Here is a 19701-nt window from a genome sequence, read left to right on the forward strand (position 1 = left end):
TGCCAAGGTCACCTTTAGAAATATGCTTATAATGAAAAATAATGTGTTAATTAATTTTACCTACTGTATATTGGATTTAAAACACCTTATGGTTTAGAAATGGATGCAGATATTCTAAGATAAAAATCCATGCCTATTAACAGAGTGACACAAAATTAGCATTTAGAATATTTCCACTCCTCACACCAGCTTCTATACCTGCCATATACCCTCTCACAATAATGTTTTAGCCTCTGAAATTCTGCTATCCATACCGGCTTGTCCCCCAGGGAAATATAACCCTTCCCAGGACTTCTGTGGTATGTTTGCCATAGATCAAACAAGCCTGATACTGAATTTCCAAGGCCAATTGAACCTGTGCATCAAGATACAAAGAGTGCCTTTGTTAATCCCTGCAAGTCAGCTGTCAGCCAGTCCTCAAGAGGATTCCCTTATTCTCCTTGGACACAACACTCTTGAAAGTATCACATGCGGGCTAAAGTCACAGGTTAAGAACCAGTCTGATTTTGATCTCAACCATAAAAAAAAGACTTTGAGATATTTTCCTCCTCCTTTGATGGAGACAAGAATTAACTGTCTCCCATTGTCTTACCACCTGCTCTAATCCCAGACACATCCCAGTCAAAAGGGAATTACAGTATTTCTAATGGAATGTACCTAAACATAGAGCAAAAAATACTCAAGTAATTAACAAAGGGGTCAATCAGTGGCTTGGATTCTGATGGAAAGTGTGTTTTAGTTGTTTTCCTATGCTTCTCAGTGGTCTCAAAGTGTTTTTCGTTGATTGCTCCAAAATCCTGAGGCACCATAACTATTTAATGTGGAATTTACCTTTGATCCTGCTGTGCTAAATTTAGTAATGCACGGAGCAGCATTTTATTTTCTTTTTCAAGCAGAGTGAATTGGATATGTTTCTCATTTTAGACAGTTATAATACACAAGATGAAATAACCTTAAAAACTAACTATAATGCCCAGATCTCACGTCGAATGACCCCTCTAAAATATACTTGCCACGTTTGGGAATCCACATAGGGTAAAAAGGATTAGGTGAAGTTAAAAAGCACCAGAATAGGAAAGAGAGGTTATTTGCATGATGTTAAAGGGAGAAGTTTGTTTGTGCCAGAAGGGCTGGAATAAGTATTTTAGAATATCCTGATGAACAGAAAGTTTCACACAGAACAATCTTTCAGGTTTACAGGGAATAGTTTCAAAAATGAAAAAGTACTTTGTAAATGGAAGTTGCATGAATGAAAATGTGTTGTTGATGTCAGAAGACAGAGGGCAATTTGAAGAACAATGAAGTTAAGTAATCTTTATAAGTAAGGCATTTAGAAGTTAACATGTATGTAACTTGGGTGGGGAGTGGCGGCCTTGTGGTTAGGGCATAAGGCTTTGAATCCTGAGATTGTGAGTCCGATCCCCCACTCCCACAGACTGCCACTTTGGGTCCCTGAGCAAGATCCTTAATCCCACACTGCTCCCCGGGCGCTGCACAATGGCAGCCCACTGCTCCCCAAGGGGATGGGTTAAATGCAGAGAAGTAATTTCCCTCTGGGATTATTAGAGTATATATAGGGGATTTCTTTGCTCTCATGTTTGGTCCTGATGCTTTTAGAACAGTTGTCTGCTAGTATTGTTATATATACACTCATCTGCCACTTTATTAGGCACACCTGTCCAACTGCTCGTTAACAATTAATTTCTAAGCAGCCAATCACATGGCGGCAATTCAGTGCATTTAAGCATGTAGACACGGTCAAGATAATCTCCTGCAGTTCAAACTGAGCATCAGTATGGGGAAGAAAGGTGATTTGAGGGACTTTGAACGTGGCATGATTGTTGGTGCCAGAAGGGCTGGTCTGAGTATTTCAGAAACTGCTGATCTACTGGGATTTTCACGCACAACCATCTCTAGGGTTTACAGAGAATGGTCCGAAAAAGAAAAAACATCCAGTGAGCGGCAGTTCTGTGGGCGGAAATGCCTTGTTGATGCCAGAGGTCAGAGGAGAATGACCAGACTGGTTCGAGCTGATAGAAGGGCAACAGTGACTCAAAAACCCACCCATTACAACCAAGGTGGGCAGAAGAGCATCTCTGAACGCACAGTACGTCAAACTTTGAGGCAGATGGGCTACAGCAGCAGAAGACCACACCGGGTGACACTCCTTTCAGCTAAGAACAGGAAACTGAGGCTACAATTTGAACAAGCTCATCGAAATTGGACAATAGAAGATTGGAAAAACGTAGCCTGGTCTGATGAGTCTCGATTTCTGCTGCGACATTCAGATGGTAGGGTCAGAATTTGGCGTCTACAACATGAAAGCATGGATCCATCCTGCCTTGTATCAACGGTTCAGGCTGGTGGTGGTGGTGTCATGGTGTGGGGAATATTTTCTTGGCACTCTTTGGGCCCCTTGGTACCAATTGAGCATCGTTGCAACACCACAGCCTACCTGAGTATTGTTGCTGACCATGTCCATCCCTTTATGACCACAATGTACCCAACTTCTGATGGCTACTTTCAGCAGGATAATGCGCCATGTCATAAAGCTGGAATCATCTCAGACTGGTTTCTTGAACATGACAATGAGTTCACTGTACTCAAATGGCCTCCACAGTCACCAGATCTCAATCCAATAGAGCATCTTTGGGATGTGGTGGAACGGGAGATTCGCATCATGGATGTGCAGCCGACAAATCTGCGGCAACTGTGTGATGCCATCATGTCAATATGGACCAAACTCCCTGAGGAATGCTTCCAGCACCTTGTTGAATCTATGCCACGAAGAATTGAGGCAGTTCTGAAGGCAAAAGGGGGTCCAACCCGTTACTAGCATGGGGTACCTAATAAAGTGGCCGGTGAGTGTATATATATATATCTAAACATGTAGTGGGAGATGCACCCAGTTGCACTTTGTGCAAGTAGTGTTGGGTTGGTCATGAAGGTGTCATTCATTTGAACCAACCATTTGTTTGAACAAATAAAATTGATTTTTACTATCATTAACTGGTACTGTCCCAGTTTAGGTAAAATCAGTGCAAACACACACTGAAGGAAATTCTGCATAGTGGGACAGACTATGGCACCTGTTACTTGGAGGTAACACCTAAAGTGAAATACCACCAAGCTAACAATTAAAGCTGGCTACAGCTAGCTGCTGACATGATCTTTGCAGAGCCAAGACAGAGATGCAGCGGAGGAGGGATTTCAAAAGTACACTCACCACAAATGGCACTGATTTACCGCTCCAGAACTGTATGCTAGCGATTAATGTCCGCATTTGCCAAAGTGTACAGATGAATATCTGATTATTGCTGTCAGGCAGTATAGTGGCCTTAAAGAATCATATCATCTATCATGCAAACACTGAGGCCTTTTCTCAATATGTGTACTTGTGTGTTCTCCTGTGCTCGTGTACTAGAAAAACGTCATCAGCCCCAGCCCTTGTACTGTTCCAATTTACAAGAACAAGAAGACCGAGAACGGACAAAGTCCCCAGATGTTGTAATTTTAGCCCTTCTGCAGCAGCCCTCTATCGGCATAAAGGTATGTGAAGTACAACTGCCTCTGATAGCTCATTGTTGTTTTATTTGTTTTATTGGGCAAAATGTTCTTTTGATTTTTGTTTATCTGACTGTGTTCAGTTATTCCCCCATAAATGGAAAAAGGGACAAATTTATTATCTAGAGACTATTAATAACAGGAGCTGAAACGCAACTCCAGATGAGCCGAGCGTGTGGTGATGTCAAAAGTATGCTTCTGTTCCAATTGACCCATATTTATGTTGCATGCTCCCGTTCTTCCTGAGTCCATATTTTCCCATGTTCTTCTCAAGAACATTCTTGGCGTGAACACAAGTCCGTATTCGCATTCTTGTGAATTGAGAAACGGCCGCAGTGGTGCTGTTTCTCTTTTTCGCATAATAATGAACTCAGATAAGAAAAAAAAGTTACCATAAAGTTTTATTTTGTAATTTTTATTTTGTATTTTTGTCAAAATAAGGTAAGGTGAGAGCTTGAAGAATTTGTCTAGCATAATGACCTGTTAAAACAATTGCGGAACTAAGGCTGGGAGATTACCGTTACCGTAATTTACTATGAAAACCGGTGATGATTTCCCCATATTGGTTAAAGAAATAAACCTTTATTATGCCATTTTGCTGGTGTGCGCTGGTGGCTAGTATCTCCTTCCCTTTAAAACAAAGCAGCTTGATTCTAATGACGTGACTTCACCGATCCAGCCAGAAGAGTAAACAAAGAGAATGGTGGATGAGACCAGTCAATAAGCGTCTAACACGGCTGTAAACAAAATTAAATTAGTTGATCCTGTGGAGGTGAGCCAGAGCAGAGTTAAAGCTGAGCTTGAAGAGAAGAAGTCGAGAGGGCGTTGTCAGAGCTGAGAGGCAGACCGGTTTTGAGTGAGGGAGTGTAAACGATGCACATTCTTCTCTTGCACGCTCAGACCAGTGACACAAAAATTATGCCATAGATGTTGAGCAAAAGAACGTGACATACAAAGTTTGTCTGGAAACTGTCAAGACTACCCAAAGTAACAAATCCAACCTCCACCACCTACAGCACAACCACACTGAAGGGTTCAAATATGTTCAAAAGGCTCCATCACCTTTACAAAAAACATTGACATCCGAGGTAACATTTTTCTCCTGTTCAGTGACACAATGTTGAATGTTTAAACCTGAATGGTTACAAGGCAAAAAAATTAATTGAAAGCAGTGGGTAGCACTGCTGCCCTGCAGCAAGAAGGTTCTGGGTTCGATTCCCGGCCCGGGGTCTTTCTGTATGGAGTTTGCATATTCTCCATGAGCATGCATAGGTTCCCTCCGGGTACTCCCACAGTCAAAAAACATGACTGTTAGGTTAATTGACTTCTATAAATTCTCCTTGGGTGTGAGTGTGTGAGTGAATGGTTGTTTGTCTCTGTGTTGCCCTTCGATGGACTGGAGATCTGTCCAGAGTGTACCCCGCCTCTTGCCCGTAGACAGCTGGAGATAGTCACCAGCACCCCTTGCGACCCCACTCGGGATAAAGTGTGTCAGGTAATGGATGGATGGATCAGTTGCATTTCCTGCACATGCCTCTATTCTGATAGAGAAGCCGGAGCATTTACCATGCATTTATTGTTTTTGAGATTAAACTGCTCAATTTATTGTGATATTGATTTGAGGTCATATCGCCCAGCTATATGGGAAAGTACTGTAAAAGTCTATTAAAGTCATTATTTTTGTCTATTGTAAATTAGGGAACAAAGGAAAGAACACAAACTGCAATTAAGGCTCTGCAAATAACGTTTATGTGATTGAGGCAGCACTTTTTAACTGTAAAACCAAAACTGCAGTTAATGACCTGAGTGGTCCGGTTAAGAATCTTGGAGTGAATCATTTTAATGTACGGATTATTGTGATTCAGATCACTCAAACTGTTGTTCCCAATACTGCACCCAAGGGTGCTGTCGGTCATTGCTTGAAGATTCAGTGGTCAGAACATATTGCTATTTGATAGAAATGTATATGATGGTTCAACTTCCCCAAGAATTGTAAGTTATTGCCAAGTCAACATAAAGGTGCAGAATAGATATTGCAACATTTATAAAAAAAAATCCCATAGACTGTTTGAATTATTTTTGTTTCAAGTTAGAGAAACTATCAAGGCAAGGTGATGCCATGTGGTTTTAGACAGCCTTTAGATCTAAGTGCAGCCATATGAGATTTAAATTTGCAATCCTCTCCCCTTTCATAAAAAATAGAAAGGAAACTACACTTTTAATTGTAATATAGCTATAAATTTTTAAATAGTAGTTTTCCTATAACTGACCATTAAGGAGACACACAATGTATGAGGCAATATAACTCTCTTTATTGTTCTTCCTTTAAAGATGACTCGTATGTCTTGTTTATTCTAATCTTTTAACATTAGCAGCAAATGTGTACTTAAGAAATGTTTAATTATTTAATTAGTATTAGCACAATTTATTAGTTTTATCTGTTATGGTAGAGCAATTTAAACAGATGTTTCTTGAGAGGAGACATAAATATGCCGTCCACAGAGGACTGTATGCATATACGATTTACATAAGTCTTTTATCACACAGAATTTTAATAGGAGCTTAATTTTCTGGTTATAGAGAGGTCATTGTTTACAATGTGGTTTTTCAGACTAGCAGACATTTACTCTCTTTAACCATTGCAATCCCTCTTGAGACTTGAAATTTCCCATGGGCTCTCCCAAGTGCGTAGAAAATACTGAGATAAGAGAAATAGGGGAAATCAACATTAATTGACAGACAATTTTATTTATTTGTCAACTTTAAGCTACTTATGTTTGAAAACAACGCAGAATAAAGTGTTTTTCTCAACCATGTCGCACTATCGACTAGCAAAATTAAGCAGCGTAACCAAAATGGATTTGCTTTATTACTCTACAGCATGTAAACTTAAAATAAAAGATGAAACAGTGTTTGTATAAACAACACCTTTATTATTCACACGTTTTATTTTGAAGTGGCCTCCTCGTTAATCTAGGCTAATTACCGCTCCAACACATTGGAGAGTGGATGCAGAAGGCATGATTGGAGAGCACAAACGCTCTCTCAAAGATACACAAAATAACCACTCTGGCTGTGTAATTTGCAATTTGTGTTTTATCTAGGGCAACCCTAGATAACACAGAAGTTTGTTTGTAGCCACATATTAAATCTCAAACATACTACTTAATTTGTACTACTTGTACTACTTATTATAAATGTTTTCTAGGTTGAATACTTCTTTAATACAACATCAAAGAGCATCTTTTTTTTAATCGTGACCCCAAGGAAAAAAGAACATTCCCTTTATGCACTGAAACCAAAATAAGAGCGATATAAATATGATTAAAACATCACATCTAACATCAAAAGGACTAATTTAGTTTCTCAAATGACTCAGACTTGCTTTTGTTCTCTAAAAGTCTGTTAAATTCACTGACAGCAACAATTTTATAAAAATCAACTCGCCCATCAAAGATCCTTGGTGATATTTACACAGAATTTGTAATGAGTGCTCTTCGGTAAGGGATATATGAAAGGCTTCCATGATAAGTATGTATAAAGTAAACATTTGGAGGATCCTCAGTGAAGGATGGCGTCACCAGTATTACAGGCAGCTACTGGAGCATTCAAAGCACAAAGTTCAAATAAACTCCATAAAGAATCATCAGAAAGCCTGTTGAACTATGTATAAGTTACACAAAAGACTGGCCTCTTGAATAATGACATACAGTTCTTTGAGTGAATAGGAAAACTATATTGCAAAATGGAACTGTGGCTCTAACAAAATATATTAGGGCAGTAATATTAACCAGTTTGGGAGCCCTGACAATATCAAGTAAAAGCCCTGAATATGTTAGGTATATTAATTTTTTTTTACAATCCTGTACACCATGTGAAGTAGTAAGACAAAAACGTTAGAAGTCTTCTATCATTTTTGGTCACATAGCAAAGTGAAAATATATTCCTTGAATGAAAATGATAAAGATTAGGGAAATGTTTGCTCAGCCCTTAGGCTTAATTGAATCATATACAGTTTACGGTCCCCTATCGTTTTCCAGTGCATCCATTTTGGAATGTTACAGACACACTGAAGACCCTGCAGTCCATATCAGAACTCTGATAATAACTGTTATATTGCTTTTGTTTGGTTCACCTCAGTAACAGTGTGTACCTCACTAACTTTAGGAAAAACACAGAATTCCCTGTGAGACCTGCTGGCAGACTGCTGCTTGGTCTTTGAAAGTAAGTTAGAATATTTAATCAGCTTGTTTGTGATACAGTTTGCACATTAACTATTGATATTCCAAGCCTTGTGCCATTACACTTCATGCTAAGACTAATTACACTATATTATAATACTAATTACAGTCCTACGGGTCGTATAAAATTGTTGTCTGTCATTTCCATACCAAACTAAGATCCAAAGGCAAGGTGTACATAATTAGCCTTGAATGTGTGTGTACTTGTTTTATTGACGTTTCTTTTTTTCTCCTCCTCATTGATTGCATATATGGTACCTGATGTGTGTGCTTCTTTAAAAAAGGCTATCAACAAATATGATAAATGTGATGGCCTTTTGAATTAATTTGAGGAGCATAAGCAGAATATTGTTGGCTTTATTTTCAGAGTGGAGGGGCTTATTATTCCTGTTTTTCTCTATGACACTTCTGGGTTGTGTCCCTGTAGAGAATCCTGCAGAAACTGGGTCGAATGTTAAATCGGCTGTTGAATCAAGAAAATAGTGGGAGAAGCTGAAAATGAGGCTCGATTTGCTGGAAAGATGTATGGTGTCAGGTTTTTTTTTTCTCTTTTTGTTAAGGCATACATTAATCACCTGGACTAACTGGGCAAAAACATAAAAAAAAGAAGAACCAGTGTTCTGTAAATCAGCTTTTTTTTCATGTTTTAGAAAAGTCGAGAAGCTGAGTTAGAACAAGTTGCATAATTTGCAGTTTTGTTTTTTTATTGCAAAAATGTAGCAAACATAGTTATCACCAGACCCATGTATGTAATTGAAAATAAATGTAGTTACTACCACCCACCACATGATGGCACTTTGTATTGGCTTTCCCGCGGGTGAGCACAAACACTCAAGCTGATAGACCGAGCCACACTCAGAGAAGATACCTTGAGCCGAGGGCAAAACACCTTTTGAAATTCATAAATTTTAAATAAATCTTTGTGTAAAGTGTTCATAAACCTTTCGTTATTAGAAGAGAGAATTTTATGAGCTTTGAGAGGACGAGAGAGGAGCTGCTTCGACTTCATATAAGCCCTCTGAACTCTGGTAAGAGTACAGCTAAGTGCTAAAATGCTAGGCCTCAATTAGTAGCTTAATGTTGGCTCCTGTGAGGATTTTGTTTGCTGAGACAGTATCATAAAAACGGTCAGTTATTATCCAATGTTCTGACCCACTGTGGTATTGTGTATCAGAGTCCTGCACGGGTCTGATTTTTCAGTTCAGAACCGAGACCCAACCCGTTACTTCAATTATCCCCATGTTAAACCCAGCTAGCACTGCACGGACCCATAAAAAATTATATGCATCCCGACCCGTGATTACAAAGTGTACCCACAAACGTTTATAATAACAGAGACAGCAAAGAAAATTGCCTCACACACACATCCAGCACATGCTGCACTCATTGATTAACAGCTGCAAATTGGCTGAAGTAAGGTTTGCCATGTTGCTTGAAAAAATACTGTAATGACCATGTATTATCGTTTTGTTTTGGATAAAACTCTCTACTTTTGAGCCAACCTGCCACTGTCTGATCTGTTTGCCTGGCCTGTCTTCGGACTCCTGCAAGATTTTTTTGTGCACTGAACCTGGATCTGCCTCCTGACTTCGCCCTGTGGATTATCCTGCCTTCCTTCATCTGATCGGATCTGATGTCCTGTCGGTTCTGCAGCCTTCTAGGCTTCTGTATCTGGAAGTCTGTGGCAGAGTCCGTTGTGTCTTGTCAGCCGACCGGCTGGAATCATCCTTGTTCTCTGGGCAAAGACTAAACTACAAACCAGGTTAGTGACTCACGCGTTCATAATCATGCTCCATCAGATTATCATGGTCACTCACCTATGTTTCCCTCCTATGGACGTTCCTGTGATAGATGCTTCGGCAAACCTACTTGCTTAAATAAACGCTTTAAGTTATTCCACTGTCTGTCTTGCCTCCATTTCTGAGTCCTCTGTTCTGAATGAATATGGTATTACTAGAAGTGAGCTTCTGCACCATGTGTGCAGATTGGTTTTATTTATATGTGTGAGTGGATCTGGAATTGATCTGCACACATTCTGGACCTTCCATTGTTTAATGGCAAGCCAAGCAACCTATTCTCATTATCAGTGCGTATGAAATCGTATGAAAAGTTATGCACCGTAATTTCGTACGTTTTGGACGTTTTTTTTGTTGTATGCGCATCTGACGCACCATTCACGAATATAGAATATAAATTACAATTAGCCCTATCCCTGACCCTAACCCTAAGATATAAAACAGAAAGCAACGTAGTTAGAGACATGAATACGTGATGATTGCACTGTTTTTCCAATTTTTACCTCTGTCCGCGGATCTGCTTTTTTTTTCTGTCTGCCAGCGCATGCGTACCGATGTGGTTTTTTGAGGAAAAATGTCCAAAACGTACGAAATAGTGTGCATAACTTTTCGTATGATTTCATACGCACTGATAATGAGAATATATTGAGCCAAGTGACAGGAAATGGAAAACAGGTTTCATCTCCCTTTACATCTCCCTACTTCTCTGATACAGAAAAGTGCGCTTAAGAATAAGTGGACAGACGTACACCACACAGAACTAGCTTCTTCTGATACAGGAGAGAAGGACACTTTTATCAAAAAGTGATGTTGTTTGGGTTTTTTCTAATTTGCATTAGAAAAATACTTTTAGAGTGCAATAAATGATCATTGTCAACTTCCACTTTTGTCCAATTTTTTGAACCTAGAGAATATGGTTTCTTCCTAACATTGAGGTTAAAAGTGCTATGAAAACAGACATTTTTTGTGATGATTTGCATGTTCTCTAGATTGCAAATCTTTCTGATATCATCCCAAAATGAAGTTGATAACACTTAACTGTATGTGTACATAATTTTATAGTGTTTAGTGCTTGTCATCTCCATTTATAACACCTCCAAGGCTCAATCTTCGAGGTGTCATGATGTAAATTGGTCCCTAATGCAATGTCTCCTCTTCCTCCCGGTGCTCCCTCATTTGGAGCAGAACTTAAGCAAAGTTAAGTTTGCAACTGTACCAAACCTTGAGGTTTTTCAAGTAAAAGATCTATGGCTCTGGAAGAAAAAGCAGTTCAGCTTCCATGTCTATTTTTTGCATCATGACATTTTCAGCTGAGAAGGTGCACTTGAATCAAACATGCCAGGGAGAGTAGTCATTAAAAAGGGGCTCTGACAGACTCCAGAGTGATCCTATGATGCACATTAATTTTTGCCCGTCATTTAACATAAGCTTAAACATACATTTTAAATTGTGTATTTGTATAAAACAGAAATTGCATGCTAACCTGTGAATTAAGCATAAAAACTCATGTGAAACCTCACTGATAAAATAGTTTGCAAAAAAAAAAAATGAGGAACCCTGTTCCTGAGCATTTTATTCATGAAGAAACATATCTTGCCATAACTTTGAAGGTTAAGTGGAGGCATTTTAAGTGTCAGATTTATTGACAAATGATAATGACACATACTGTATGGTTTATTAGAAAGCTTTTCCAAATATTCTGTTTGGGAAAATAGAAACTAATAAATCAGAAATCAGATTTTTTACTGAATGGATGGAAAAAACACAAATTACTTCAGAAAACTAAGGTAGAGTGAGTGATAACAAAGACAACATGGAAACAATCCAGCTTGTATACCGAAAGTGGAAAGGTGATTTGATAAAAGTTACTTTCTTTTCCTTGTTCCTCTCTGTTAAGGCAGAGAGACCAACCTAATAAAAAATAAATCTAATACTTTATTCCCAACATCTTTGAAGATATTTTAGCCCAGCAGAAGTTTATATTTGTCTTTAAATTGTGTTACATTACAAAATAGAAAGAAAGGCCGTTTGCTATGGTTATTCGACAAATGATGCTGTGTAAATATGCATCGAGTAACTCAAAATTTGACTTTCATTGTTAGAGAATTTCACAAATGAGTCCAGTGAAGTTGTAGTTCTCAATTGGTATGTGGGAGATTTCTTATCAACCCTGACCTAAAAATCAAAATGATTAAAAACAGCTATTACAATTGAAAAAAGTTGTAAAAACAACTTATTTATATTTCTCTATATTTATCTTGTTCAATCAACATGTTTCTGTAAACATTGAATTTGTGTAATATTACATTCCAGAAAATGTATGGATATTTTTGCTTTTTATTAATTCATGATAAAAGCTATTCCAGAGCTTTTAGAGTGTACATGCATTTCTCAAAATCTTCTCCGTTATTTACTGTGGTGCAAAACTGGGGAATTTGCCCTGGACTATGTGTTGCTAAAATAAAGTCACAGATATGTGTGTATATCTATATCTATATATCTAGATAGATAGATAGATAGATAGATAGATAGATAGATAGATAGATAGATAGATAGATAGATAGATAGATAGATAGATAGATAGATAGATAGATAGATAGATAGATAGATAGATAGATAGATAGATAGATAGATAGATAGATAGATAGATAGATAAAATAAGGTTATTCAAAGCACTAACATGAAACATGTTTTTGTCCTGGCCTTATCCCTACAGAGAAAACGGGTTTTGGAGCATTGTTCCAAGATAAAGAATGTAAAAATTGCTGTCCTGGTTCAAAGTGCATATGCCAAAAATTGCAAGATTTTTTTCAAGATTTTTTTAGTTTATGTTCATTTAATTTTTATAAAGCACAACAATTATCATCACAAGGCATCTCTCAAGACAACGTACCTGAATAATATCCAATTATATTACAACCCTGTCAGTTTTCTTGTTGCCAAGAACATTATTTTTAAAAGTCCTGCTACGCAAAAATAGTTACAACCAAGTAAGGTAATGCTTTCTTTACAGTACATCAATAACTATGTAATAATATGATAATACCATAGCAGGGGTCACACTATATTACTTGGTAAGAAAAAAAAACGTTTTTTTGGTAATAACCCAAAATTAAGGTATATAATTTTAAAGTAATCACCTGCATGTAATTATTACAATTGTAGTTTACTATGTGGAGACATTTGGTGGGGAATTTCCATTAGGTTACAACATTGCAACAGTTCTATTACGACCCAACACCTATCACCAGATTACAAAGTAAATTGTTACTTATGACCAGGTAAATAAAGCATTATAAAACTTAACTCAAGTTACATATAAATAAGAGTTTAGTTAAGAAGTTTGACTTGCTGTCTTATACTGTAGGTTTGGTTTTCTGATATATGCCAATTAACTGCATTTTACTAGATAATAACACGTTGATTTATTGCTGAGCTACCTGGAAATAATGGTTTGAAATCTAAAAAGTGTGACTTCACCTTGTCAGCTGAAAAATTTGAAGCACAGCACTTACAAAACATTTTCCATAAAGTTTTTTTTCTTGTTACCTAGTAATATAGTGTAACTTGCTATGTTTTTACGAAGCTATGACATGGTTATTGATTTACTATAAAAGAAGGCATTACCCAAAGTGATATTTTATGTCTTCCAATTTGCACTTGCACTTGAAATAACTCCCCCAAATTCCAATAAAGGTGTGCCACTGAGGCCACCGCATGTGGCATTGTGGTCATCTTTTTTTAAATTCAGTAAATCACACAATGCTTGGTGTGCTACAGGTGTAGAAAGGAAAATATGCAGCTAGCATTTTCCCCTCTTTGTGCTGGGCAGCCACCCCCATCCCTATAGTACAGTTACTATGCTGCAGTTGGCACCTAAGGGAAAAAAAATGAGAGTTCACAAAATATGAATGTTATGGATGGGGGACCATATCAAGTTTCTTTGTACAAGGCCCAGCCAAGCCTGTCAGTTGGCCTGCAATCACATGTTCGAAACATTATATTGAATCAGTTGTGTTGTCCTTTTCATTAAAAGTCACTATATTTAAGTCAGAGCTTTTAATTTCATTAGCAAAAAAAAGGATCAAATACTTCCAACACAGTCCCACAAATTTCAAAGATGTATCCTTTGGAGTTCAGGGAACAAATTTATTCCCACCACCTTCTTTCATTTTGCATGAACAGAGAACAACGAAAATATTTTTTCAAAGAATTGTATTTAGGGCATGCACCTCACAACTCACTGAGCTGATATAATTTAATAACAGCAGTATTCTACTGAGAAATCCATCTGCTTGTTTTGAATGTTGCCGACATTTTGCGCATTCACACTTCCCTCTCGAAAAATTGAAGTTGTTTATACTGAGCTGCATAACTTACATGAAATTCTCACACAGACCTGAATGATGGAAAACAAGTGCATGAAACTTTTACTTCAATCAAATATGTAGTGTAGAGTAAAGAACTTTTCAACACTTCTCTGCCATAAACAAGAGTTGGGGATAAAAAAAAAAAAAAAAAAGACCTTTCTGTATATTGCACACAAAGAGATCATGTGTGTAGTCATCAAAATGTGCTGGATAAAAGTGGGACAAAGACACATATACTTTTAAATACGAAAAAGAGAATGAAAGAATGCATTATGCAATAGTTTTTTTTATTCTTTTCCAATTCACCAGGCAACAAAGAAAATCCCCAAGTTCAATTCAATCAAGAGCCTTCAGAGTTCTTTCAGACTAAAAACCTACAAGATGCACCACTGTGACATTTCACCATCACCAGTGGTCTATCAGACAGGTAGCATGCATTATTACTGTGGACCTTAGTGGTGCAGTAGCATAGATGCAGTGCATATATAAAAATGTTGGAGTCCTTGCCAATATTTATGAAGATTTTAAGTTTGCATGTAGGCATATACAAAGTAAAGTGAATTTGTTTGGATGAAATTAAAGTATAAAACAAGAGTAAAGCTGTTAAGCATTTTTCTACAAACATAGCTAAGGATGATACTAGCTTTTCCCAAGAGCGAAAGATCCCACAAATATCTAGAGTTGGATTATTTTGGAAAAGGCCACCAGCTGTTCCTGCTATGTCTTTAGCAATATTGCTGGCCAATGGCAATTTCCTCTCCATCATGAAGCTTGCTTTCTAAAGTGGGCTGCCAGAGTATGTGATATTTATTGCAGAATTGGCAAGCACTTCTAGCTTCTGTTCAGAAGGGTACCAACAGCAAAAACCCTGCATTAATCATGTACCACATTAAAGTAGACTTTGAACAGTCCTTCTTTTTTACATGATGTAACTAATGGCTCCGCTTTTCTTTTTGTGAGCATGAGGGCATTTATTTTGAATCTCTATAATGAAGAAGCTTAAATCCAACCAATCTTAGAATCCATACACACACACACACACACACACACACACACATATATATATATATATATATATATATATATATATATATATATATATATATATATATATATATATATATATATATAAATATACAAGTGGAAGCATACATGCCACACCAGGCTATAAGCCGCTGATATCTGCTCAACTGTCTCCCACCAAACCAGTAGGGGGAGCTCTACATATTGCCCCCGTAGTAGGGACAAAGAAGAATAAGCAGTAAGAGCTTCTACTTGAAGATGGGGCTTTGTCTGCTCTTTATTTCCACTCTGCAGGAGTCGAGCCCATTGGTTTGGAAATTAGGCCAAATGTCAAATTGTGTAAATTAAAGACATTTGTTCTCCACCTTGCTGCTCAGTGGCACAGTGGGTAGCACTGCTGCCTTGCAGCAAGAAGGTTTTGGGTTCAATTCCCGGCCCAGGGTCTTTCTTTGAGCATGCCTGGGTTCTCTCTGGGTAATCCGGCTTCCTCCCACAGTCCAAAAACATGACTGTTAGGTTAATTGGCTTCTCTAAAGTCCCCTTAGGTCTGAGTGTGTGTGTGAATGGTTGTTTGTCTTTGTGTTTTCCTGCAATGGACTGGTGACCTGTCCAGGGTGTGCCCCGCCTCTCGCCCATTGGCAGCTGGAGATGGGCACCAGCACCCCTGATGACCCCACTTGGGATAAGCGTGTTTGAAACTGGATGGATGGATGTTCCCCACCTTGCCTGCTGCTAGCATGTTCTTGTGCTAAATGAAAATTAGCCCCTCATTCTTTCATTTCCAACTTTGACTGCCCCCTCTGGCAGTTCGGAAAAATCCATAGAAAAGCTGCACCTTCAAAGCGTGGGAAAAAAGAGGCGACTTATGGTCTGGAAATATGGTATATATAAAAAAAAACATATATATATATGTTTTTATTTTTTTGAAAGATTTTGATTGTTTTTCTCTCCAGACCATATCATCAGAAGCTGACCTTCCTTTAATTTAAGGCAATGTGCAGGACAAGAAATAGAGAAGTTGATAATTGTAGTGGTAATCCCTTCGGGAAATCTTGGAGACCATTAATAATGGGTATAATTTCCCTACTGGGCACTCTGTTTCAAGGCATTTGATAGATTATTTTCTCACATTAAAAGGAATAAAACATCTGAACACAAAATATGAACACATTATTTTGTCCTTGTTTTCAAAAAGGTTTAAAAGGCTTCTAGGTTTAAATTCAAGGGTATGTTTTAAATATCAACATGTATGATCAATACAAATTATGCTCTTATCATAGTGTAACAGTTTAATATTATGTACAAAATGGTTAAATTCTTGCCTCATTCCCTTAAGAATCAAGACTGCTCTTCTCTTAAGGCCCTATTTATGATCCAGTGCCATTATACTTAAAGGTATGCTGAAGGGGTGAAGAGTTTTGCGTCCCTGCTTTAAATAACTTTTCCAGAGCTGTCAAGAGAGAAGTGTACAGATCATTGTTAGGGACTTATTACACTCTATCCAAAAACTTTTTAAACTGCTTCCACTGAGCCATCAGCACTCTGGGATAAAAGCCAGAACCACCAGACTGATCAACAGTTTCCTCTCCAAAGCTGCTAGAATGTTGAAAACTTTTTTTGTTTTATGTTTTTTAATTATAAGTAACAAGAGGACCACTCCTGAATCTTAAGATATGGGTGGGTGCGTTTCTGTTTGTGTGTGTGTATGTGTGTGTATAGGAGGATGTATAGTGTCACATTTATGTCAAAACCTCAGAGAGCAAAATAAACATACTCTTAAGTTTTTCAAACTACATTACTCATGAGTCCACCAACCATTGCGCAAAAAAAAAAATCACACATGCAAGAGGAACTGCAGCTTCGGAGGGAGAAATTAGCTCTGCAGGTGCGCCCGTTTCTCCTACGCAAACTTGAGATCTCACTATCTGCATGTGACGCTGTTAATCTCACAAGAAGTAGTGTCATGAAGACTTTGACTGACAGCTTTATCTTAGAAGAGAAGACGATGGCTGGAGTTGGGACAGTGGCAGAGGTCTGCAACACATACATAAGTGGAATTCCTGGTAGTTCTTCCTGAAATAGAACTAATATTCCTCAGAAAGCAGCGGTGCTCTTCCTGTTTAATCGTGTCTGAATGGGCCAATTAGGAGGAGGCTCACAGAACAGGTATGTCTCCTCCCACCTGTGAAAACCCATTTTGCTTCATGTCAGAAGATCATCCTGAGTGCAGAGCCCCCTTTGAGAGTGCAGCCGTCCTCAAGTGAGGGGGCCAGACAGAAACTTGTGCACAAAGACAACAGCGTCACACATGATGAGATGGGTACCAGATGAGAAATGGTACTTGGTGCCGAACAGTGGTGAATATTGGAAGTTCAGTTTAATATAATATGAGTATGAATAGTTCAGTGAATAGTTCTGAAATTAATGAAAATAGTTGTTTAACATAGTTATTGAGTCAGATATGTGGCAGGTAATTTTTGATGGGGACTTTAATTTGATAGGATTTTTATTTTTTAATGACTATTTTGCACAATTTGTTTAACTAAGTATTTTTTATTGTTTAATATAAGAGATATATATATATATTTTTATACATACATTGTTTAGATTTACTTATATCTTTCTTCCTCTTTTATAGAATATAACAGAATAGAAAATATCTTTATTGTCCAACAATGGGGAAATTCTGGTGTTAATATCAGCAAAAACAATTAGAAAAAAATGGTATAGGAATAACATAATAGTGAAGAATTAAAAGATAAAAAATTTAAATACTGTACTGTTAAGTTTTTTAGCTATAGGGCTCGGGATCCGCGTTGCATTGTGGGATGTGGCGGTCATGTTGAATGCTATGCTCTGATAGCATAGCTCCGATAGCATAGCTCTTGTACCGTAGCTCCGGTAGCATCGCTCCGACACAACATTGTGAGAGAAAAACAAGATGTTAAAATCCTGAAAAAGATCTGGAATTTACCAGGATACGTTAAATAGAGAAGCCACAGACCGCTATGTTGACAAAATCAGCATTATTAATAATTTGGATCCATATGAAGTTCCAAACAATAAGTGGAGCACCGATGAGTGAGCGCCTATACTTTAAAACAGTTCCGAGGCTACAAGTCCTTGGAGTCTCATGTGCAGTTCATGAATGGATGGGTTCAGGAGCTGCAGATCATAAAGCCAGCAAACAGTGGGAACACAGTAATCCGTACGAAGGTAAGCTGTGATCAGACGGGCTCTGGAACCTTTTAGTTTAGCAACTGCTAACCGCTAGTGCTAACAACCACTCACGCATGGAATGTACTTTTAACTAGCTGCTATGTGTTTCAAAGGTGTAGTTAGAGCACACTCTCATTGACATTGGGATACTGTGGAAAGTTATGTTCGGTCATCTTACAGCCACGATCCAAGCTAGCCGACGACTCTTTATCTCTGACACTTGGTCTCCGTGGTTGCGCCTCCAGGCAGGAAAGCGGTGGAAAGTTAACCCATTTTCTATGTTTTCTCATGGCGATCATGTGTTGAGCTGTTACAGCCCACAATACAGCAACGGTTTATCATGGTTGAAATCAAGTTAAGGTGAAATTAATCAAATTAAAAAACGGCTGAGAGGAAGTACAGTATGCGGTAGTCATAGGCAGTAGTATGAGCAGCGCATTCAAGATGGCGGCGACGCAAAGTGCTTACGTCATGACGACCAAGCCCTATATAAAAATGTGCACCTGGAGAATAAATAACCATATTCAGCTATGGACATATTTACAGTAATGGATATTTGAAAATAGCAGCAACATCAGAGATGTGCAAAGTGACTTCAGCACGCTACTTAACTGACTAAGGTTAATATCATTACATTTCATGCTCCCGGTGGTTGGTACCTTTATTCCACTCTGTGTTGTCATGAATGTAGTCTTCGTTCACTTTACAATAAAAAAATAAAAAAGAAACAGTTTTCAAAAGTTCGGTGTTCATTCTTTTCCTGTTTGTATATCAACTGTCAAGGTTGCTAAGCGACGGAGTACAGTGGAGAAAGCCACCAAAGGGTAGAACTGTTTGAATTCACCGTCCTTGGAAGACCCAGCTCATAAATTCGAACAGAGCCATTGACTGTTGTTAAAAGTTGTACATGCGCAGTTACTGATGTTTCTTAATTGGCATAGTTGTTCATAAATAAACACATTGTCAGAAAATAAATAGTTTTTACAGTGGGGGAAATAAGTATTTGACCCCTTGCTGATTTTGCAGGTTTGGCCACTTCCAAAGAATGCAACAATCTACAATGTTAATCATATGTACATTCTAACAGTGAGAGACAGAATCCCAAAGAAAATTCCAGAAATTCACATCATATGAATTTATGAATTTATAAAAATTGATAACCATCTGATAAGGAAATATACCGTATTTTCCTGACTATAAGCCGCTACTTTTTCCCCATACTTGGAACCATGCGGTTTATAATGTGGTGCGGCTTTTCTGTGGATTTTTCACAACCCGCCAGGGGGCGCTTTAGCAGAAAGTAAAAAAAACGAGACGGTAGGGAAGTCAAAGTTGGAAATCAAAGAAGAAAATAGCGCTCATTTTTATTTAGCACTTGTTAGCAGCAGACACGATGGAGAATTTTGTTCAAAGCCATACCCACTCATCATGGAAACCACACAAAGAAGTTCGTATGATGCCGCTTTTAAGTTGAAGGCCATCGATCTG

The sequence above is a fragment of the Cyprinodon tularosa genome, unplaced genomic scaffold, assembly GCF_016077235.1.
Source record: "Cyprinodon tularosa strain WSP-4 unplaced genomic scaffold, ASM1607723v1 ctg674, whole genome shotgun sequence".
Classification (NCBI taxonomy): Eukaryota; Metazoa; Chordata; class Actinopteri; order Cyprinodontiformes; family Cyprinodontidae; genus Cyprinodon; species Cyprinodon tularosa.